Genomic DNA, 24457 nt, shown 5'->3' on the forward strand with positions numbered 1-24457 from the left:
ATACCAAGAAGATGGCAAGAGAAGTACTATCACAGAAGGAAGTCAGACGCTAATAACTAAAACCGATCATTTGGCTGGGTGCGGTGGTTCATACCTGTAATCCCAGCACTTTGGGAGGCCAAAGCAGGCAGATCACTTGAGGTCAGGAGTTCAAGACCAGCCTGACCAAGATGGCTAAACCCTGTCTCTATTAAAAATGCAAAAATCAGCCAGGCATTGTGGCATACACCTGTAATCCCAGCTACTTAGGAGGCTTTGGCAGGAGAACTGCTTGAACCTGGGAGGCAGAGATCTTACCACTGCACTCCAGCCTGGGCATCAGAGTGAGACCCCGTCTCAAAATAATAATAATAATAATAAAAAAACTGATAATTTAAAAGTTAGCAGATGGTTAGTATTTAGAATATAAAGGTAAATCCTAGGAGAAGTCATTGGTTGCTCTGCTAAAAGAGACCAGGTAAGAGGAGGGGCAAAAAAGAAACGACTGGGGTTTTTCTTGTATTAGTTGACACTATACTTCTAGCTATTCTTCTCCTGCTTCAGATGCACTAATCAACCTAGACTACCAAAGTCACCTTATCTTGCCCTGCCCCTTCTAGAGTTTCTGACCATGTCATAGATGTGCCTGATGTTATCCTGACGTGCATTTTTTTTCTGCTGCCACCATATAAATCTAGATCACTCTTTTTTAATCAATTTCTACTGCTACTATTTTATGAAGCAAAATCTAAGGGGAAAAGATCTTTTCATTCTCTATAATTCTACTTACATTTTTTTCTTTTGAAAAATTTCATATTCAGGCTTTATATTTATATATTAGTAGACATAATTTTACTGAGAGTAGACTTTGCTATGAAGAGATTTTTATATTTATCTGCATTCAATTGGTCAATGAATTCTCTATTGGGATCATATGCGTAATCACAAATTAATTTTAATGCAGCCTCTTTGGGGCTTTTAAATATAAAGACAATATTTACAGAGTTGGAATTTAATCTATTTCTTTTTTACTTTAAAAAGACTCTAAATCTCACATATAATCCCTTTCATAATGCAAGCTTTGAAAACAGCTTTTAAGCAATACTTTCATTTTTCCCTTACTTTTTCCAACCACAAGAATGTTGCCCACATTTCTTTAAACAAATCTCTCAGCCACTCAACTTGACAACTTGTAGATATTTTTAAATTATACTAGAGTATATATTACATTGTCAAAAAACAGTTGTCACTAAATGGAATAAAAGACTTAGAAAGGAGATTAAACTTCTCAAGACTCTGAAAATAGTCAACTGTGATGATATATAAAAAACAGCCATCAAAGTCTTTGTTTTACAACTGCAGTAATAAAAACTTGTATATATATCCACAGCTCATCCTAGCTACAAAATCACACTCTTATTAGGCATTAGGTAGTTACTGAGAACAGTGATTAAGTAAGCTTCAAAATCATTAGGCACAGTCCAAAATCTTACCTTAGTTTAAGTAAACTTTACTATGTAATATCTTTGCCTAATAATCAGTTCATCATATACAGGAAAAAAGTCAATCAGTCCTTCTGTAGAGAATGAATAATGTATTTCCTAAAGCCAAAAAAAAGACATTCTTCCACTTCTCCATATCATCTTGGAGAACAATTTACGCTCAACTACACAGGAAAACTATTCTTTCTGAGATGACCTCAGTTGTGACCACTTTTTTCCTTTATGGGTCATATACCAGACACAGTAGCGGTTAGGTAATCGTTATTTTGCCTCAATTTAATTTCTCATGTGTATGCATATTTTAGCATTGCTTGTGTGTCAAGACTTTTTCATGTATTGAAGGAGATACTACTTAGCTGAATAAAAAGTGACTCCTTCTTCCAAAGATCTTAACATTTATTTGGGGAGATGAAATGAATAAGCATTACAGGGCTGCGGTTAAAAATACGGGCTATGAAGTGAAAAAAACTTGACTCTAGAATTAAAAGTCTTTGACGATGAAACCCAGTAATCTGCTTCATGAGTTTTAAACTCAATAAAGTTTCAGGGTCTTGATTTGGGAGAATCCAAGGGATACCCTTTCATTTACTGCAAACTTATAAATTTATTAATGTCCAGCTTTAGCACAAGTAATTTATGGGGCTCTTTGCAAACAGAGTAAATCTAGTAGTTTCAGACTACTAATTTTTCTAACCTTAGCCTTTGGCAGCACTATTGGCATTAAACAGGTATACAATAAGCTAAATTTGTTAAATAATGTTAACAAATAATATCGCTTCACAGAAAATAACTGTGGATTTAACTGAGTTAGAACCAGACTAAGCTATAAAACCTGAGATAGAAATGATCTTTTCTAACAGAAGCATTACAATGATTATAGTTTCACGTCACCAGTTACCCATTGTCGTTAGCTTTATACTGTGATACATAATTGGGTATCCTTTCATCTTGTTCTTCAAAATTTTCTAAACTCTTCTTGGGTCTTTGCCTTTCCTTTTGAATTTTAAATTGGTATGTTAAGTTCAAGCTTTTATTCTTTTTGCTTAGCATTTTTCCTATTCTCTTACTTCTTTCTGCATCTATTTAATTTTATTGCCATATGGACCTCAACCCCAGTTCAGGTGAGTATATTTCAAAGAAAAGTCACATACTATTTGCATGACCTTCTTTCTAGTAATGTTTGTACAAGATGATGCCAAAATTCTGTGATCAGTAATTTTCAATATGAAAAATAAAACCATCATTAGTTGCAGATATCAGAACTATTCCCTTTTGCTCAAGTATGGATAATTACAGTTGACCACCACAGAATTCCAAAATTGGAGTTTTAGAATTACAAACTTTCAGAGTTCCAAAATGAGATATTTATGGACTTGCAAGTCATCAAAGCTTAAGTCAATCTGTGGTGTGTCTAATGCGTACTTTGAAGTGTATCAACTAAGCTAAAATGCTACTAGAGATAATACACCAAAGTTATTCTGAGAATTAATGATAAGCTCTAGCCAAAGCCACACTGTTTGCTTGCATCTTTCAGTGTGTGACAACAGATAGAGCTTAAAATAATTTTACAAGGACAATGGCATTTGCTAAATGCTTGCTACCAAGTCTTTGAAATTTCTCATTTTCTGTTATTCACTTACTCTTTACACATTGGGAAGTAACTGAAAGATTCCTACTAAATAGATAATACATAAATCTTTCAGAAATGTCCTAACTTTGAATCTAAAAAGTGAGAATAAAATATATTTTATATAGAAAAATAATCCATATGCAATCATAGCTTAGGAGAAGAATATTTAAGACAAGGGGGATGTCTTGAAGCAAACCTTATAAAGTGAGCAAACAACAAAAATGTATTCAGATGACAATTCTACTGAATCATTATGTAACTGTATATTATTACATCACTATATAATTTCCATATATTTAATATATGTATTTATGTGTATGCTGCATACTATACCACTGACTTATGTAAGGAACTATATAAAATGAAGCTTTCTATTCTGTAAATCATTATACAAATATGAGGTACTGGTATCATCATTTTATTGAAGATTTTATACAGAATATATGAATTTTTTTTTTCTTGAGACAGTCTCGTTCTGTCACCCAGGCTGGAGTGCAGTGGCGCGATCTCAGCTCACTGCAACCTCCGCCTCCTGGGTTCAAGCGATTCTGAGTAGCTGGGTAACTCCCGAGTAACTGCTACTGGTAATAAGCCAGTAGAGCCAGGAAGACAAAGGGAAATTATGTTAATTGAACCCAGAATACTTTATCCAAATTGCCCTCTAACATGTGTGTACAGTATCTACAAATGTACACAGATACTATGCATACTGTTGTACACCTTGCTTTTTTAACTCAACTTCTTAAACTTCAGCTTATTTTTATTTGCTCAAAAACTGTTCATTTAAAAAATAATACATATTGTTCCATTATACAGACAGACGAAGATATATTGACTCCATTTCCTGCTGATGAACATTTAGCTTGCTCTTAATGCTTTAATAATTTACTTCAAGCATACTTCATTTTACACATTTGTGAGTATATCTATGGGATAAATTTATAGAAATGGAATTGATAGGTCGGAGGGTATAATCATTCCCTTTAGAAGGGAACAACCCTACAGACGTCCTGTCTATCAAAGGCCTTTTCTAGGAATACATACAAATAGGCAATCTACAGGAGAATGAGAATGCATACATCAAGACAGAGAAACAGGGATACAGAGGTTATTTAGCAACTAACTCTGTACTCCATATAGAACCTCCTCACATATAAGAATATGATGCTTGCAGGCATTACGTTACCTGAGAATGCTGGCACACAAATGAAGGTCAATTAACTCTGCATATAGTGTCCTTAACTTTAGGACCAAGAGCAAATACACACAAAACTGATGTTTTCTACAAACAAGTATTGGAAGCCAAGGAAATAGGACACTTAGAGTAACCAATTAAAGCAAAACATGAATTAACAACCTCATGTAGATACTGAGTACCTTATATGGCTTTTTTTTTTGCTTTTAACTTAACACCTTAGATGGCTTTTTCAACTCAAGAAATATTGCCCAGGCAATGGAAAGCACAGGGTTAGGCAAAACACTTGTAAGTCAGGTATTTATTTATACATATAAGGAAGAAATTGAGACAGAAGAGGAAGAGCGTGGCCAGCCACGGGACATCAAATCACCACTGGCAAGGTAACTACACAGCAAAAGTGGTGAGCTGAGAAAGACCAATTTATCTGTGAACTATACTAAGCTTAGAGGGAAGTGGGTGTGCCCTAAAGAAGATTAGATGAATTCCTAACATGTTTTTAAAGTAGAATAATGTGAGTCACTCAGAGGGAGTAAACAGGCACTTTATATCTGATGTCTTTTGGTTCACCCCTTTATTTCCTCTCTTATCTTCCCTTAGAAAAATGTCATGAAAACAATCCAATTCCTTATCTCTTTCTAAATTGAAAATTGGATGTATATGAACTTTCTATGGAATCTACTAAAACATTGACAATATCTCTCCAATTTCCTGTTGTAGACCTCTAAGAGGGTGAAGCAAAATGAAAGTATTTCATCTAATTCCTATCTTCCTGCTAGTAAATAAATTTATGTTCAAAGTATTTTTTCCTTCTAGTCTTAAAGACGTCTTTATAAAAATGTCAGGACAAATGGATTTCAAAAGTAAAGGCTTAGAGTTTGGAATGAATGTTGGATGGCAATCCATTTGAGTGGTAGGTATGGTCTCTTCTGAATTAAGTAGCCTGGGTTCAAATCCTGAATCAGTTATTGATGAGTAACTTTGTGTAAGTTACTCAGACTTCCATTTCTTTATTAAGAAAACAAAAGTGCTTGCGCACACACAAAAAAGTGTGAAAACAGAGAGTACAGTTGGCATCAAGAAAATCAGGGTAAAATTAAAAGTGTCATAAAAGCACCCTCAATGACTAGATGTTAAGACATATCAGCTAAGATAATGGTGAGAGACTTGATGATAGATAAGGATGCCTTTTTTTGGTAAAAAGCAAACAACCAAAAGATTACTTAATAGCACTGTACTTACCAGGAGTGAGAAGAGATGGCAAACACTGACATTTTCTCAACAGTAGTCCTGAATGACTCTGGTATAGAAATGTCCACAATGTAGGAGTTCAGTCACCTGCATAAAGTACTAGGAAACTACAAGACCAACCAACCAACCAACATGAGAAGAAGTCTGGAAAGGAGTCTGAATATAATTCTGGCAAACAGGTGGTAATAAAATGCATCAGTCAGATCTCCTATCTCACATAATCTACATTGTTACAGTCAGTTCAGTGTACATAATTTACCCTTTCAGAAGACAAAATGTGTTAGACAGAATAATGGCTTCCCAAAGATGTCCCTGTCCTAATCCCCAGAACCTATGAATATGTTACATTAACATGCAGAAGGGAATTTAGGGTACCAGATGGAATTAGGCTGCTAATTAGATGATCTTAAAATAGGAAGATTATCCTAGATTATCCAGTGGGCCTACTGTAATCACAAGGGCCCTCAAATGTGGAAGAGGGAGAAAGAAGAGTCACTGTTAGGATGATGCAATGTGAGACAGACCCCTTAGTCACTGTTGCCTTTGAAGACAAAAAGAATGCAAGTCAAGGAATGCAGGGAGTCTCCAGAAACTGGAAATGGCAAGAGAAATGATGCTGCCGAAGAACCTTCAGAAAGGAAGGTCGACCCCTTAATTTTAGCCTAGTGAAGCCCATTTCAGACCTGTAACCTCCAAAACTGTAAAATAATAAATTTGGGGGTTTGGGGGTACAGTCTGGCCACTAAGTTGGCAATTTGTTACAGCAGCAATAGGAAACTAATACACAGGTAAATAATTTTTGGAAAACTTTTATGAAAATGTTATAGTAAGCATTTTCTTAATTGAGGTATTTGATGTCAATTTACACAGCAAATTCAGTTATTCAGAATTAACCATGTTCTGGGGTTTCTGGGATAACTGAAGTTTTACCACTAAGTTTAGATATATATATTTTTTTTCCTTAAGCCCTAAGATCGTTAACAGTTAAGTGTAAAACCTAGATGTTACAATGTTAATTAATATAATCACAAAATAATTCACATGCAATTTCAAATACCTTAAATTTCTTGAATATTCAGGTTGAAAAAGGTGAGGGGGCCTAATGTCAGAAAGAGTGCTAGGGTTGAACATATTAAGTAAAAATTTTAAGTAATATATATAACACTAACATTAAAAAATTTAATATCACAAATGATGGATTTTTGCACCACTTACCGTAGATTTAGCTTTATATTTTAAAAAATACTTCAAGTTATAGAAGAGGTATTGTAAAAATCAAGAACTCCTATGAATAAAAATATCTTCTATTGATGACAGCAAATTTAATTTGTATTTAATATTAGATAGATAATTAAGCCACATGAAAGTATTTCCCTAAAGAGTATTAGGAAAAAGAATCTGTTTGGAACTTCTTGAAAGTAATAAATTCCAAAGATTTCCTAATAGCTTTTGTTTGATAACAATTTAAGAAGCGAATGTGAAGAGGAAAAAAAAACTACTTAATATGCTTCTCTAGATAAGTTTACCTTCTTTTTTTATACTGTTACTTCCAATGCGAAACTATTCTGCTTGGAAGAGAAGTGAGGTTGTGTGTATATAGATGTGTGGGGCCGGCTGGGGTGAGGTGGGCGGCAAGGTTTAAATGGGATATAGTAAAGAACAAAGCATTTTCTGCTCCAGGAGAAATTAATAACCGGGGATAGTACTGACAATGCAATATCATTTGGGTCAGAATATTTTAAAAATCCATCATAATGTTCAGTTCTATGAGGATATCCTCTTCCCAAAGCAAGCATCATAAATGGTCAAAACAAATTTTATATCCATCATTTGTATAATCTGCACAAAAGTGGAAAACAAATATTTATAAATACTACCCAACTGAGTTATAACCTCACAGCTTCTTGCATTATATAATCAATAGCTCCACTTAAGACAAATAGAATAGACAATAGTCTAGGAGTTGTTATAAAATGTCATGAAATAAGACATATTTCAAAAAACACTTTTATAAAAATATACTTTTGAAGGCTACTCAGTTGTCAATGATTTAACAGGACAAGAAAACACAATATTGGGAAAAAAGGCCATAAGAAATCAGATGAAAAATACATCTGACTACCATGACCTTAACAAATAGGCTTACACAAGTGTGAAATGCACACAAGAATAAGAGAACAACTAGACTAGGGCAGTTTGTTTTATGCAGCACCCAGCCATCTCAACAATCATCTACTAAAAAATGACTATAAAAATGAAAGATGATCGTGTTTCCTGTCTAGGAAATATTATTCAAAATTGGAACACAGTGCTCTTAAGAAGAAACAGTGACCTCCAACCTTAAGAATATCTTCTTAGGAAGGGGCTATCAGCCACAAAATGCCAAAAGTACAATAATCTGATGTTGTGATCTGAGCAACATTCTTTCTCATAATTTTTCCATCTTTGGTATGTGTGTCAGGCACTGAGTAAGAGAAATGATCCTTTTCTCCCCCGGAAAAACATACACAAACAATGAAACCACTGTGTGTTGACAGAGATACCACAAATAGGCAAAGCAAATATTATTTGGGCTTCTAAAAAGATATCATATGACTACATGGTTAACAAAAGATGCTGACATATTAGAGTTGTAAAAATTTAAAGGAGCAAGCTCCATCATTTGTGATGTAAAAAATGGTTTCAAGAGTTTTACTGCTACATTAGAGGTATAAATAAGCCTGAAGAAAATCACAGACATTCGAATTATATTTTTAAAAATATTTATATGCTTAATTTAGGCAAACTATCAAATTGAGGCTTAACTTTTTAAAGTAAGCTAACTACAAAATAGGAATTCCTAACTTAAGAGTAAATAAACCCATAGAGTTGAAGTAACTTCCTCATAGCCAGTAAGTGATGAAGTCAGGTTTGAACTCTGATATTTCTGATTCATCTCATTAACCAGAAAAACAAGCCTATGCTGTTGTCAAAGTAGCCTTTTCTTCTGCTGGATTTAACCATGGCAAGGTATTGCTAATCTTTGCATCAAGAGATTCATCAGTAAATCTCATGCACATACTTCCCTAAACAGAGGTTACCTAAGCAGTAGCAAAAACTGACCAGATATTAGCCAGGCATGGTGGTACACGCCTGTAATTCCAGCTACTCAGGAGGCTGAGGCATGAGAATCACTTGAGCCTGAGAGGCGGAGGTTGTAGTGAGCTGAGATTATGCCACTGCACTCCAGCCTGGGCAACAGAGTGAGTGAATTCATCCTTAATTAAATAAAGGACTAGATTTCATACAGAGAATGCCTCAAAACAGACCCTCTAAATTAGCATGGCATCACAGTGGTATGGTGGAGATGCACAGCTCCTAGTCATAATGCCTGGCCAGTGCCAACTTCACCACTTACTCAATGTATCCCTATAAAATTGGGAAAATAAGAATATGTACCGCTCTTGAGCCACTTGCTTGAGCCCACTCCCACACTGTGGAGTGTATTTTTGCTTCAATAAATCTATGCTTTTGTCTTCAAAACACAACAAAAAAGAATATGTACCTATATGGGTTGAATGGTGGCCCCCCAAAGAGATGTGTCCATATCCCAATACCCAGACCCTATGAACGTAACCTATTTGGGAGAAGGGTCTTTGCAGATGTAATTAAGTTTAAAATCTTGAGATGGGATCATCCTAGATTATACTCAGGTAGACCCTAAATCCAATGATGAATGTCCTTATAAGAAACAAAAGAGGAGAGGACACAGACAGACTAAGAGGAAGAGACAAGCTGACCAAGGAGGCAGAGACTGGAGTGATGCAACTGCAAGGAATGCCAAAATGATCGCAAGTGTTGGTGAGGATGTGAGGAAAAGGAAACCCTTAGCGTACTGCTAGTGGGAATGTAAACTAGTACAACCATTATGGAAAACTGTGTGGAGGTTCCTTTAAAAAATTAGAAATAGAACTACCATATGATCCAACAATCCCACTCTTGGGTATATATCCAAAGGAAATGCAGTCAGCATATTGAAGAGATATCTGTACTCCCATAATATGGAATCAACCTAAGTGTCCATCAATAAATGCAAGGATAAAGAAAACACACACACACACACACACACACACACACACACACACAGTGGAATACTATTCAGTCTTAAAAATGAAGGAAATTCTGTCATTTGTGAAAACATGTATGAACCTGGAGGACATCATGTTAAGTGAAATAAGCCACACACAGACAAATACCGCATGATCTCCTATGTGGAATCTAACAAAGTTGAACTCATAGAGGCACAGAATAGAACGGTGGTCACTGATGGAGGTGGGCTGGGGAGATGTTGGTCAAAGGATATAAAATTTCAGTTAGGTAGGAGGAATAAGTTCAGAAGACATTGTAAAAGATGGTGATTATACTTAACAACAATGTAGTATATTCTTGAAAATTGCTGAGAGAATAGATATTAAGTGCTCACACCCCAAAAAATTGGTAAGTATGTGGGATAATGCATATGTTAATTAGCTAGATTTTGCCATCTCACAGTGTATACATATTTCAAAACATCATGTTGTACATGATAAACATATACAACTTTTATTTATAAATTTAAAAAATTAGAAATAATTAAAAAAATAAAACTAACAACAGCCACCTGAAGATGAAGGAAGCAAAGAAGGATTCTCCTAGAGGGAATGTGATCCTGCCAGCACCTTGATTTGAGACTTGCCTCCAGAACTGGGAAAGAATAAATTTCTGTTGTTTTAAATCCCCCAGTTTGTGGTAATTTATACAGTAGTCACAGGAAACTAGTATCGTACCCAAAAAGAATTTTTAAAGGATCTGATAAAACAGTGTAGTATGCAAAGCACCTTCATCCGAGTAATGACTACTAATGAATGAAAATATATGAGGGGCTGACCATTCTGTCCACTTTTGCATTTTCCCAGGGTGGTAAACATCTCTGGGAAACACATATGTCTTTCCTCCTTGTGAAATGAAATGAGGAAACACATATGTCTTTCCTCCTTGTGAAATGAAATGAGGAAAAACATATGTCTTTCCTCCTTGTGAAATGAATTACAAAAACTGATTTAGTGCCCCAGTAAGTATATTTTTTAAATTAGTAATTATAACCATTAAACTGTTTTTAGGAAATAATTTTGTTTTAATAATTTTTCTCATTTATTTTACTAATTTAGCTAAAGCTAAATTTACCAGGAACCAAGGAAAAGTAGCATTCGCTCCTACTAAATAGATGAAATAACAGAATTAGAGATTACTGGAAATAGTTGAAATTATAAAAATAGGGTGGATCATTTAATAAAGAAAAAAGATTCATTTTCCAACAAGTGAAATATTGCTTGTGTAGGACAGTATACACTACTGAAGCACAACAATTTCTTCTTCTAACCCAAAGAGACACTTTAGCCACTCGAGCAGTCCATGCAACCTACTGATTAGGTAGAGATCCAAACGTCCTCTTACCTAGAAGGTAAGATGTATCACTGAAACCTCCTTCTCTGCAGGGTTATGGCCTACCAAAAACTAGCAGGCAAATGAGAAAAAAAAGTACCCCTTAATAAACATAATAAATGTAATCTCCCTTTAAGGCCCAATATACAGGCTTCCATCTCGTGTTGGAGAGCAAAGAGGAGCCCCTTATTTATTTATTTATTTATTTGACAGTCTCACTCTATCCCCCAGGTTGGAGTGCAATGGCATGATCTCGGCTCACTGCAACCTCCGCCTCCCATGTTCAGGCGATTCTCGTGCCTCAGCCTCCCAAGTAGCTGGGATTACAGATGTGCTCTATTATACCCAGCTAATTTTTGTATTTTTAGTAGAGACGGAGTTTCACCATGTTGGCCAAGCTGGTCTCAAACTCCTGACCTCAGGTAATCCGCCCACCTCAGCCTTCCAAAGTGCTGGGATTACATGCATGAGCCACCATGCCCAGCTGGGCCTCTTACTTTAAATTCCCATCTCCCTGACTCCATTCACTTTTTCAAAACAGTAGATAAGACACAAAGAAACAGGAAGCCGGAGAGAATAGCAAGCCCTGGCCAGGGCACCTGCAACACCTGAGGACAGAAGGTCAAGTGAAACTTGGAGACCATGATTCTGTTAAAGCACAGCTTATTCCATCCATCAGTAAATGTGACCTAATGTAGATCAAATGAAGACCAATCAGTCAGAGACTACCAGGGGAGGAGCTGGATGACAGGAGCTGGATGACAGAAGCTGTGTCCCCCATCAGCCCCCTCCAGCTGGGCAGAGAAGATGTATATGGAAGTTCTGTTCTCACGATGGGCAGACGCAGTAGAAAGGAGAATGAATTACCTCACTCCTCAACTGGAAATGGACAAAACAAGGGGCTGGGTATATAATTTAAAATTTAAACATGGGGATGTTAAGTTATGGCTCGCTGCAGAGGGCTATGGCATGTGGGGCTGCCCCACAAAACTGTCCTTGCCGATCTGTGGCTAGGACTTTAATGTAATTTTATTTAGCATCACAAACTTATGCTTATCAGCTTCATTTATTTCTATACTTTGGTTTCCTAATTCTTGATAAAAGCACTTTTAGAAAATTTTCATCCATTGGGTGCAATACTCAGTTTAAAACATATTTTAGCACCCATCAAGTGGTAAGTTTGCAGAAAACGTCAGGGTACCACTGAAAGCAAAGGAGGAATGGCCTTTGGCCTTAGGGAACTTTCAGTCCAGTGGCAGGTGTGAATAAGGTTTTACATGGATGACATTTTTTTTTTCCTAAGGCCAAGACACTGGAAAATTGGGAAGTGGTGTATGTTAGGGGATACTAAGTATTCTACATCCCTAAAGAGAGAAAGTGTAATGGCATAAGAGGTTCCAGCTCTGACCTTCTTAGAGAAACCAGGAAACTGGGGATCTCACCAGCCCACATGAATTTGCCTCAAACAGTTTTAGACATACAAAGGAAGATGAAGTATACAAGCAAATTGCACATGGTTCTCCCAGAAGTTTGTATCATTCTGATGACCTCTCTCATACTGACTTCTGTTACAAGTTTTGATTTAGCTGTCATACTATAGCAAACACCCCTGAAAGGCAAGTACTCTGTATCTTTTTCTTTTTGTAACTGCACAACAATTAATGCAGACTCATACCAACCAAAAACTGACAAATAAGTTTTAAATGAATGAGTATATTTGTGTTGCTAATGGGAGGCAAGAAAAGAGAAATACTAAACAAAGGGAGCAGAACAGAGTTTTAAATGGAAGGTAAGCAATGGAAAAGAGACAATAAGACATGGATCAGCACAGCTGCTCAAAAGAAAGTCACTCAACCAGTTTTAGGACTTTCAACACTCATCACTGGAACTCTCATTCCTCCACCCCAACTCTCTCCTAGCGCCCAGGCCTTCATTAGTTCCCACCTACACTTGTGAAAGTCTCCTCTAATGGTCTCTTTTTTCTCTCCCTACACACATTACGCAGCAAGAATACCTGTGTTTTTCATCCTGGCTGTGTGACGTTAGACAAATTATTTAGGCACTGCTCCTCTACTTCCTCATCTTTATTAAAAGAATAATAGGCCGGGTGCGGTGACTCACGCCTGTAATCCAAGCACTTTGGGAGGCCGAGGCGGGCGGATCACGAGGTCAGGAGATCCAGACCATCCTGGCTAACACAGTGAAACCCTATCTCTACTAAAAATTCAAAAAAATTAGCCAGGCGTGGTGGCAGACACCTGTAGTCCTAGCTACTCGGGAGGCTGAGGCAGGAGAATGGCGTGAACCCAGGAGGCAGAGCTTGCAATGAGCCAAGATAGCACCACTGCACTCCAGTCTGGGCGACAGAGCGAGACTCCATCTCAAAAAAAAAAAAAGAAGAAGAAGAAGAATAGTAGCATCTATGCCTCACAGAGTTCTTGAAAGGATTAAGTGAGATATATGTAAAGCATTTAAAAGAATGTCTGACACACATTACCTGCTCTATAAGTATTATTATTAGTAGTAGTATTATATATTTTACTATTGCCTTATAAAAAACTCTTCCACAGTTTCCCATTAACTTAGAAATGAAATTCAAAATTTTACTCACGGCAACCAAGACATTTTATAATCTGAACCCTCCCAATCCTCTAACCATCTCCCAACTCTTCCTGTCACCTCAAAAAATCTGTATTTTTGCCCCACTGAACTACTGACAAATTCTCAGAACTGAGTGCATCTTTGCTTAAGCTGTGCTCTCTGCCTTGAATGGCCTCCTTCCTCCTACTATCAACCACCTAGCAAATTCTATATTTAAGTTTTAATTTATGCAATATCTCCTGGAACATGTTGACTCCTCTACACTCCTTTCTCTCTGTTCCAGTTGCTACTTGTACATACCTACATTCTGGGGATCGTCTACCTGTATTATAAATATTGTCACTTTATATGTCTGTTTCTTTCCATTAAGAGCTTCTTGAACTGAGAGATGCATTTCTTTTATCTACCTATTCCCTAACCCTAGTGTAGACCTGGCATACCACTATAGTTAAATAAATGCCTACAGAAGACAGGAAGAAAAGAAATGAGGAAAAGATGATGTTTTTTTCCTTCATATATCATGGCCTCTGTGGCCCCAATCCTCTTCTGCATTCTTCCATTTCCTATATAATTCCTCTTTAGCCGACAAGTTCAGCCTAAAGCACATGTAACAGTTTTTCTACACTGCAAATGAATTTGGGGTATGAATTATATATTATACATAGACACATATATATTATACATAGACACATATAAGTACTCTTGGGGAACTCTGTTCATCTTGTTACTTATTCACATATTACTAAGGTTTGTACAATCCTTTCAAGCTTCTTTTCCTAATCTATGCTTGATCCCAACCTCCAGTCCAGCTCATCCCATTTGATTCCTGGGAAAACTGAGTACTTGTACTAACTTATTACTTGTCCTGTCTTTTAATCATGGAATCCCTCTAAACTAGGATCTCTCTTCTTGAAGATCCCAGCAAACTTTACCACTGTCCTTAGTTTTAAAAATTCTTCCTTTTCAGAATCTCAAACTTCCAGTGACTAAACAATGCTACTCTGCTCTCTCCTGCCATCATCATTCATCCCAATCTGTCGTTACATCAACACTTTTCCAATTTCTGTAATTGAGTTACATAAGGTTTATTCAAGCTCTACATATATACAGTTGAGAGAGGACATTTTGGCACCCTAGAATCAAGTGGAGGGATTTTGAGGCTCTAAAGAAAGAAAAATTCAGGAAAATAAACAACTTAAAGAAAGTATAAGAAAAGGTTACAGAAAACGGAAAACATGCTGGTTTCTTTAATAGTTATGGTATTTGCTATAAACCAATTTACCACTAAATCCAGAATTTCCCAATCTCAGCATAAGATACTGACTGATGAGATACCAAAAAGAACATTGTAATTAGTCCACAAAATAGATGGAGAAAGCAGCAGAGCAAGGTCAACAGGGTGGAAAGGTTAAGATCACAGGTTAATACCAATCTGTTCTTCCTTCCCTCCTCTACCACACAACTCCAATTCCTGTGTCACTACTGTGACAGAGTTGTCACAGAACTGCCACAGTGGGCAATCTTTTACACAAATCAAAATGAAAGTTTGAATCATAAATAAAGACAAAGGGCTCTGCTGGTTAATAGCTGGAGTTGCTTCAAACTCTAAAATGCTATGAATTTATGAAGTCTGTTCTCAATACTCAAACTTAACCATGCATTTTAATTCAACTAAAAAACTATTTCACAGATGAAGATCATATTAAAGCTACTTTAATCAGTATTCAGAGAATGCACACACTGGAGCTGCTAAAGAAACGAATGAGGTAATACTGATACTGGAATATTTTGTAAGCTACTAATAAAGCAAAAATTTTCAAAGAATTTTAAAATATGTGATCCCTGTTAATACTCTTAACAGGGTTGACTCCTTGCTAGAAGTTTCCATGGAATTTGAAATTACTGGAATATCAAACAAATGTCTTCATAACTGCCCCTTTCTCTGTCTCCTATGAAATACATTTAATGGCGAAAATTCTTACTGTGTTGTATTTGGAAATGCAAAACAACTTTTAGAGAAGAAGTATTTATAATTACTGAGCAATAAAAATACTTTAAAATTTCTGTACTTAAGATGTGTGCAGACAAATCATTACATTAAGAGACATCTGAGATTGAACTCTGGCTTATTTACTTACAAGTTGTGTGACTCTGAAGTACTTACTTAACTCTCTGTAAAGTAGGATGATAATATCTGCCATAATAAGTTGCTATTAAGATTAAATGACTAATGAGCATAAAGTTCCTACCTCGGTAACTTCTTAGAGGTAACAATTTAAAGTGTTTAAGTTCCTTTTTCTTTAATATGCTTTACTTACTAAATTCCTACTATGTACTAAAAAACAAGCTGCTTCCCTAACAACTTGAACACTTTTTCCCTCATATCGCAGAAGAAATACTATTATCTGAAGTTATTGGAATCAAGAATATTGTTATAATTTATTTATTTAAATCCTCTTCAAATGTAAAATTTTTCTTTCAAAACGTAAAAATACTTTTCTGTTTTAAGAATAATTTGGGTACCAGAAATTCTCAGGACAAGAAAACATTCCGGACTAATAAATAACCTATTATTTCAAAGCCTAATTCCAGTAAAACAAAAGAATCTGGAAAGTCCCTCACATTCATTGTAACAGGAAAAAGTGCTATAAACTTCAGCCAAAACAGCCAAGATAAAGGCAGACTTGACTGTAAGAGAGGTATTTGAATGCAGGATTATTCCCTGTGAATTTTACTGTGATGTGGAAATGAACCCTTACTGTATTACCCAAGAAATTAAAAGTTCATAAACAACAACAAAAAAAAATGAATGAAAGACCATTTTTCATCTGCATTTCAATTTCAGAGAAAGAGTATTAACAGGGATCACGGCAGGTAAAAAGAAATTATTAGGTAGGATTAGTAACATTTGAAAACCTACCTTAAAGCTGATTTACTATGAAAATGCAGGCTTTAAAATACATTAAACAAAAGAGTTTGACAGTGTAAATACTCTGCCGTGTTTTGCATGGCCATCCACTCCCATGTACTTTTCAACTCACGTAAAGCCTAAGCTATTTCAGTCTTTGAGACTATAATAGCAACAACAGCCACTGGAAAACAGTTGGGAATGACTTGAATTTCAATCCTTTCAAAAATTCCTGGAGCTATGGACAAAAATGTTTATCCGGAAATCTAAGCAGACTGCTGCCATTAACTAAAGGACAATGCCCAGCTTGTCACTATTTACCTCACTAATAACTTGTAAATGATTTCTAAATTTATCAGGCAAAAGTAGCAAAAATTGCCATATTTATAAAAGTGGCGTTCTCTACAACTCAAAGCAACAAATACATATTTGGTATTTTCTATGACTATATCCAAGCCATGGTGGTAGGCACTGGAGTAGGTAACAAATAAATACATACTGTTTCTGCTTTTGAAGAGTTGGGTTTGACTCTGTTACCACTTAATTCGTGAGCACGCCACATTTTATTCAGCTACTCCTTTTCATCAAGGAAATATTGAGTACTTCTTATTTTAAAACTGAAATTAAGCTATTTTTATTTTTAAAATGACAATAAAGGTGAGGTTAACTTGGTGGAATCCAATGTCATAGAATCAGGCTCCTTTTAATCTGCTAATACGCAGATGTGGCCAGGAGAATCTTCTCATGTTACTCCTTCAGCTGTCTTCCGGCTTGGGATTTTCTATCTCTGCTACACTCCTCACCCTCATGCTGTCTCTCCTCAGTCTCTCCCTCCCTGCGAGTGTCTCTGCTTCCCTGTCTCTACCTCTAGATGGCTTAAAATATTTTTGGTCCGTGCGTTCCAACTCATATAAAGCTATACCTGAGGCAGCTGGAGGTAACTAGCACACAGTTTTAAGTTTTTACCAGTGATCCATGAACGAAGTCTGCATAAATCTTCAATATATTTGGATTTTTAAATAAATGTAGATTCTTGTATATCAAAGTAGAAAATCTACATCTTCATTTAAAACTGCAATACAATATTTATAAAATCTCCAGCTACTAAAAATACAATTATTATCTTAATGTGGTGGGGGAAGGGTTGTCCATAAAACACTTGACATTTAAAAAAAAAAAAAAAAAGAGGACCTTATGTAAGGTTAGAAGCCAGTGCCCAGCACTGTAAGCTCCACAGCAGGTATGAGACCTTCCTTTCTATCCCCAGCAATCCACACAACAAGTGTTTAATTAGAATATGCTGAAACACAAATCTTAAACATTTTCGTTCAAGATATAAGCATAATGACTAGGAGCTGGGTCTCTCTCCACCACCATGCTGTGATGCCATACTAATTTCCTCTACTCTATTCCTAGTCTGTTTTGAGACATATATACAAAGGCTAATGAACAGGTGGCTACAGGTGAAAGTGGGAGGTTCAGGCAAGGAAGGCGTCTTTTTGATCTGGATAATGGGGTGGATGGTGGGGCCGTTCACCAAGACAAGTGCAGCAGCAGGAGACACAAATTTGTGAGACAAGGCATAGAGCTTAGTTTTGCCCACACTGAACTTGCAGAATCTGTAATACATCTTAGTGAGAAACAGTTTTGGTAACATGACAGGAGCAAAGCCAGACTTCAGTGAGCAGAAGAGCAAGAGGAAGGTGAAAGGGGCAGAACACTGAGCCTGGGCCTAAGCAGGCTAAAATCCTGAGATACTTCTGACTCTTCCCTCATTCTACATCTATCCAGAACACGACTGTGGCTTACAGAAGTACTGCTCAGTTGTCACTTCTCCAATTCCTCCTGCTTTCTATTTCAAGCCGTCACTAAGCCAGGTTACTGCAACACTTGCCTGACTAGTCTCCCTGCCTCTGGTCTCTCTCCACCTCTTTCCAAGCAGTCTCACAAAATATGGTCCTGAAAATGTCACTTTTCTGATAAAGCTTTCAATAATACCTCAGTGTCTAAGACCCTGCAAGGCTTAGTATTCTGACTTCACTGTTCTTTCATTCTTATCTCTATTTCCAGTTGGTCAACATGTGCCTGGGGATTTGTCATCTCCGTACTACTTCAAGAGGATATTCCTCCATCTGAATATGAAACAGAGAGAGGGAAGTCAGGGAAGTCAAGTAGTTACCGGACTACCTACCTGACTTCCCTCTCTCAGTTTCTCCCTCTTTCCCTCAGTCACATCCATTTTGTTGCCAAGAAACAAAACAAATACGATATTCTAGAAGTGCTTTACAATGGATTCCATACTAATACTTATCAACTGAGGAGGGAAATAGGAAAAAAGGAGAGAAAACTTATCTTTATTATGTCCTAGGCTTTTTACGTATGCTATTTCATTTAACCTCATTCTTCAAAGCCTAGCCCAGGTTTCTGCATCTCCACAAAGGCTTTCCATTAGAATGGGATCTGTAACTCTCCTTTGAATCCCTGTAGCATATTCTATCTCTTCCGATCCCAATAAAGAGATTATAAATTATTTAAGGGCAAAGATTATAAATCTCTTTATGTCCACCTCTTACGGCTGCTAATCATAATGTAAATCTGAAGGAAAGTCCAAATTTTTAAATTTAATGAACATTATGAAATTTTAAACCTCAGTAATGGTAGTGCTGAGGAAGGGTTTCAAAAGAAAATTTCTCCTAAAAGTATCAGAAAAACATGTTCCAAAAGTTAGTAATTTTACTTGATTTTAATGTGTTACTCAGAAAATCAAAGGGAATGTACATGAATATAAAATGAGAGAAAAAACTCATATTTTTGTTTGTCTTTCTGACTTAACCCACAGTAAAGAAGAACTACATTTGCATTGTTCCTCTAAGATGAACACGAGGAGTTAGCAGAATAAACAAGACTAGGTGTGTACTGGTTTCTCTTTGCTGCCACTATCTTTCCTGCCAGATGGGCCATAAATTATTGGTTTAGACAATAATTTTGAACCAAAGCAGTAATTAGCTGGCAGTAAACATGTTTGCATCCACTATACTCCTCGAAAAAGCTTTAATTACATCTACATGATCCAAAATCACTCATTTGACTAAGCAATCCTCTCTTCTAAAACTTGCATCATTATCTTTCTGACTTTGTCAGGTAATGACCTACCGACTTCCCTCTCTCAGTTTCTCCCTCTTTCCCTCAGTCACACCCATTTTTGTTGCCAAGAAACAAAACAAATATGATCCTCTAGAAGTACTTTACAATGGATACCATACTAATACTCACTTATTAACTGAAGAGAGAAATAGGAAGAGAGAAAACTCATCTTTATTATGTCCTAGGTTCTTTACATAGGCTATTTCATTCAACCTGTGTAAAAGCCCTAGATGGCAGGTACAAGTGCTTAACTGAAACTCAGTTACATAACCTGCCTAAGGTCACATAGCCAGGAAATGGTGAAACCAGGATTTGAACCAAGTTTGCCTAATTTCAAAGCCAATGCTGGTGCCATTCACCTTCTTTACATCTCTATTTCATGGACCTTAAAAATTGTACATATTAAAATTTTATTTTGCAAAGACTATTTTAGGTGTGATCCAAAAAAATTTTAAAAGATTTAAAACTAAACAGGTCTTTAAACATATTATTCCTGGGATTGTTTTCCCAAAGGACTATAGATTGAAGTAAGTTTTCCTTCAGAGAAATAAATAAGACTTTTATATGTTAAAAAAAACTTTCAAGATGTAAAGTCAAAGTGAAGAATTTCACAATACAAAATACACCCTAACCAACCCTTATTTATCAGATCTGTTTATTGTCATACTGCCACAGACTATTCAGAATTAAATTGAGCCTTCAAGTCCGTTTCCAACAACCTTTAAGGCCTACTGAATTGAAGAAAAAGAGATATATAAGATAAATACTTACTTTCTATGTCTGCTGATTGATTTGTTGATTGACAATTATGGTCTCTTCCAGTGAGTGTGATGTTGACTAAACAGTCCCTAAAACATATTTTCTTTTTTTGAGATGGAGTCTCACTCTGTCACCCAGGCTGGAGTGCAGTGGTGCAATCTCAGCTCACTGCAACCTCTGCCTCCCAGGCTCAAGTAATTCTCCTGCCTCACCCTCCCCAGTAGCTGGGAATACAGACGCGTACCACCGCACCCTATTAAATATTTTTCTGTATTTGTAGTAGAGACAGAGTTTCACCATGTTGGTCAGGCTGGTCTTGAACTCCTGACCTCAAATGATCTGCCCACCACGGCCTCCCAAAGTTCTGGAATTACAGGCATGAGCCACAGTGCCTGGCCCCTAAAACTGTTGGAGGCCGAAAGAATGAGGGTTGTGATCAACTCAGTATACCACTGGAGGCTATATGAGTAAGCAGCAAACTGTCATAAATGCAGACTGTTGGCAAACAGACAAACTGCGTCTGCCACCCAGAAGGATTGCTGAGGGCAGTCACGACCCAGGCGCAAATGTTTCTTATGATTAGGCATAATTGAAGCCTCTTAGTAACAATATGAACCTGTGATCGATTAAGCAGCTGACTAATTGTTACCTCCTCCTCCCTGCTCTTGTTACCCAACAAATACCAAGGGCTGTAGAAGCTTAGGCGGCTGCCTTTGCTCACTAGAAGCAGGAAGCCCTTTTCTTCTCTCTTCTTCCCCATGCTAGCCTTTCCTTTAAAATAGTTACTTTTATCTAAAGTTTTCATTTCTACGTTAGTCCGTCCCTTCATTCAGTCTTGGAATGATGGTCTAAAGGAGTAACAGTAGTAACTGTTGGAATGATGGTCTCAAGTAGTAACAGTAGTAACTGCTGTAATGATGATCTCAAGTAGCAGTTGTGGCAGTCAGCTATATAAAACATATTTTTTAAAAATTCCTGGCCAGGCGCGGTGGCTCACGCTTGTAATCCCAGTACTTTGGGTGGCCGAGGTGGGCGGATCACGAGGTCAGGAGATCGAGACCATCCTGGCTAACATGGTGAAACCCCGTCTCCACTAAAAATACAAAAAATTAGCCAGGCGTGGTGGCGGACGCCTGTAGTCCCAGCTACTCGGAGAGGCTGAGGCAGGAGAATGGCGTGAACCTGGGAGGTGGAGCTTGCAGCGAGCCGAGATCGCGCCCCTGCATTCCAGCCTGGGTGAGAGAGCGAGACAACGTCTCAAAAAAAAAAAAAAAATTCCTGAATTTTTAGTTACTCACAGAATGCATACATAGAAGCATAGGAATGAACTAGCAAATATAGTCAATAGGGTTATAAATTTGAGAGAGAAAAATAAAAGATGACTTTCTGACTTAGGATGGGAAACCATATACACAAGTCAGTATCCAAACGAATGTTTCTATCTAGTGGCCCATTAACCTATTAGCTTTTTCCCCCTTTTCCTTTCACTCTAATATATAGGGTCTTTTTAAAGCACGCAGAAAATAATTTAGGTATAATTTTTATTACAGAATACTGACAGGGGAGAGTAAAAAATGAAAAGTACTTAACAGAGATGCAGTTGCTTATAAGTAGAGGAAGAGTGACCCCTATTATGTGTCTATCCCATCTTATCAAATATATACTAGGAGACTAGTCATTAAGTCCTTTGCCACAGCAAAGAAAGTGAGGAGAGTATAAGCTATGAACTGATCTGAGTTTGTTAGGCAAATCACACAAACTCTCTAGGCCAGGCTTGTCCAACCCACGGCCCACAGGCTGCATGTGGCCCAGGATGGTTTTGAATGCAGCCCAACACAAATTTGTAAACTTTCTTAAAACATTATGAGATTTTTTTTGTGATTACTTTAAGCTCATCAGCTATCGCTAGTATTAGTGTATTGTATGTGTGGCCCAAAACAACTCCTCCTCCAGTGTGGCCCAGGGAAGCCAAAAGATTGGATACCTCTAAGCCATTATATATTCACCTGAAATAGGCTAACTTCTTCCTCAATGGATTGATATAAGGATTTAATGATATATGTAAAAAAAAAAAAAAATTCACAAAGCATGTCAATACATGTTTGTCCTCTTTCCCTTTCCTAAGCAGCATTTCTAATTTTAATGATGGATGGGGGACATAATCAATCAGACTTAGTCCTTGTGAAAAACTGTCATCCTCCAACCTAAGAATTAAAAACAAATAAGCAAAGAAGAAGTAGTAAAAGCTAAACTGAAGAATAAACACCAGAAAAGTACGTGAAATACCAAAGAGAAAAAAAAAGTAACTTCAAATGGGATGATGTGAAACTCCAATTATTAAAAGAAAAAAATCTAAATATCTTTTAATTCACATGAACTGAAATATCCCAGATAGAGAATTGAAAACTTCGACTGAAAAAAGTACTTTCTAAACTCCTGCCTCTATTCTATTGGTGAAAGAAACAGAGTTGAACTCATAAAGCTAACAGTAATGGGATATTAAACAACCCATTAAAATGAGACAAAAGATGGCTAATAGCTTCAGTCTGGTACAACTTCTACTTCTTCTTTTCTCTTATAATCCAATGTACCTATTAAATTACTCCAATCTGTCATTCATTAGCAGTAGTATTTGGACCTCTGGCAATCTTTTTGTTGTTTGAAGGATGAAGAAGAAGGGGAAGGCAGAAAGAGTAGTACATCAGTATTTTTCAAAACTCAAGTCTTCTAGGTCTTTCACTTCCAATCATAACAAGTTACACACTAAATGAAGTTTGAAGAACAAGAAACAAAAATTTTAAAAAACCACAGACATGCCACTACTAGTAATATAAAAACAAGGAAGAGTAGAAAAACTATATATACATATTCTGTGATTCCAAGAGGATTAATTTAACAACATAAAATAAAAATATATAGTACTATATTTTCTGATAAATAAATGATGCTTGCAAACCCCTCTGACCTACCTTTCACCTTAAAGTGAGCAGAACAGTACAAGTCCCTTTGTTAACCTGGCACAGTTTAAGATAACTCCAATGAAGAAAGTCCAATTTCCTGATTCTCTCAGCCAAAATAAGCAAACTTAAGTTGGTTTGATCTAATAGCAAGCTCTAAGGAACTTATCCATTTACAGTTGAAAAACCAGAACAAGAACCACTATTTTTATTACAAAAAGGGAATTTAGAAATCACCCATGATCTCATTTTATAGTCAAGAAAATTAAGGCCCAGTAGTTCAGCCACTAGCCCTAAATCATACAATAAGCATGTAACAAGTTTATCTATGTCCTACTATGTAGCTAACTACTGAAATAAATGGAACAGTTAAAAATCTTATTCATAGAAACCAGTTCTAATACAGTTAATAGTTATTAGACATGAAAGCTTTTGAAAGTAATTTTCTTCTTGTATCAACTGAAATAATGTAATTTTAAAAACGATCCACTTTGATTTGGATCAAAATCATAGGCAAAACACATTTGACATTTAAAAATAAGCACTGTTATTTGCCTGACTTCCCCAAGAGTAAAAATAATTTTAAATAGAATTTTTTATAGCCCAGTTGCAGTACTCCTAGAATTAGTTTCAGGTGCAGAAAAAAATATATTTTTTCCAATTTTTTCGATGATAAAAGACAAATGAAAATAAAACCATTCACACTTCTATGTTCATTAGAAACCCAGAGTATACTGAGTCAAGTCTTATTTTTCAGGATATCATAGAAAGAAAATGTGTTTGCTTTATTATATGCCCCCAAATTAAAGTAGACATAAATAAGTTACAAAACCACCTGACTCAAGCAAGTATCTTTATCTTACTTTTTCTTATCTAAATCCTATTTTAAGATATTGAGGTTGGGCCTAAAAATGAAACCAAATTTTGAATATACACATATATTTTCTTAAAAATTAGTGGATATATAAGGATAATATTCAATGCAAAAAAATTAACAAAACAAAATTACTGGTAATTTTCTTTTCAAAAACAAAAACTGCGTTTCATTCTCTCCCTGGGAATTCTTAGGAG

The 24457-nt window shown here is 36.3% G+C and overlaps 1 protein-coding gene across 10 annotated transcripts in view; it reads right to left on the reverse strand.

Moving 5' to 3' along the window:
• Window positions 1-24457, reverse strand: part of PDLIM5 (PDZ and LIM domain 5) — a 213435-nt gene that overhangs the window by 112796 nt on the left and 76182 nt on the right. Inside the window, exon 1 of one of the 10 annotated variants that reach the window (XM_063611162.1) lies at window positions 20727-20745. The exons of 8 other annotated variants lie outside the window; for them this stretch is intronic. The gene's annotated coding sequence lies outside the window, so the exon portion shown is untranslated. Of the gene's footprint in view, window positions 1-18562; window positions 18584-20726; window positions 20746-24457 lie in introns of those variants that run through there. One more of the 10 variants, XM_055296975.2, reaches the window with a different exon arrangement.

The sequence above is a fragment of the Symphalangus syndactylus genome, chromosome 10 (assembly GCF_028878055.3).
Source record: "Symphalangus syndactylus isolate Jambi chromosome 10, NHGRI_mSymSyn1-v2.1_pri, whole genome shotgun sequence".
Lineage (NCBI taxonomy): Eukaryota > Metazoa > Chordata > Mammalia > Primates > Hylobatidae > Symphalangus > Symphalangus syndactylus.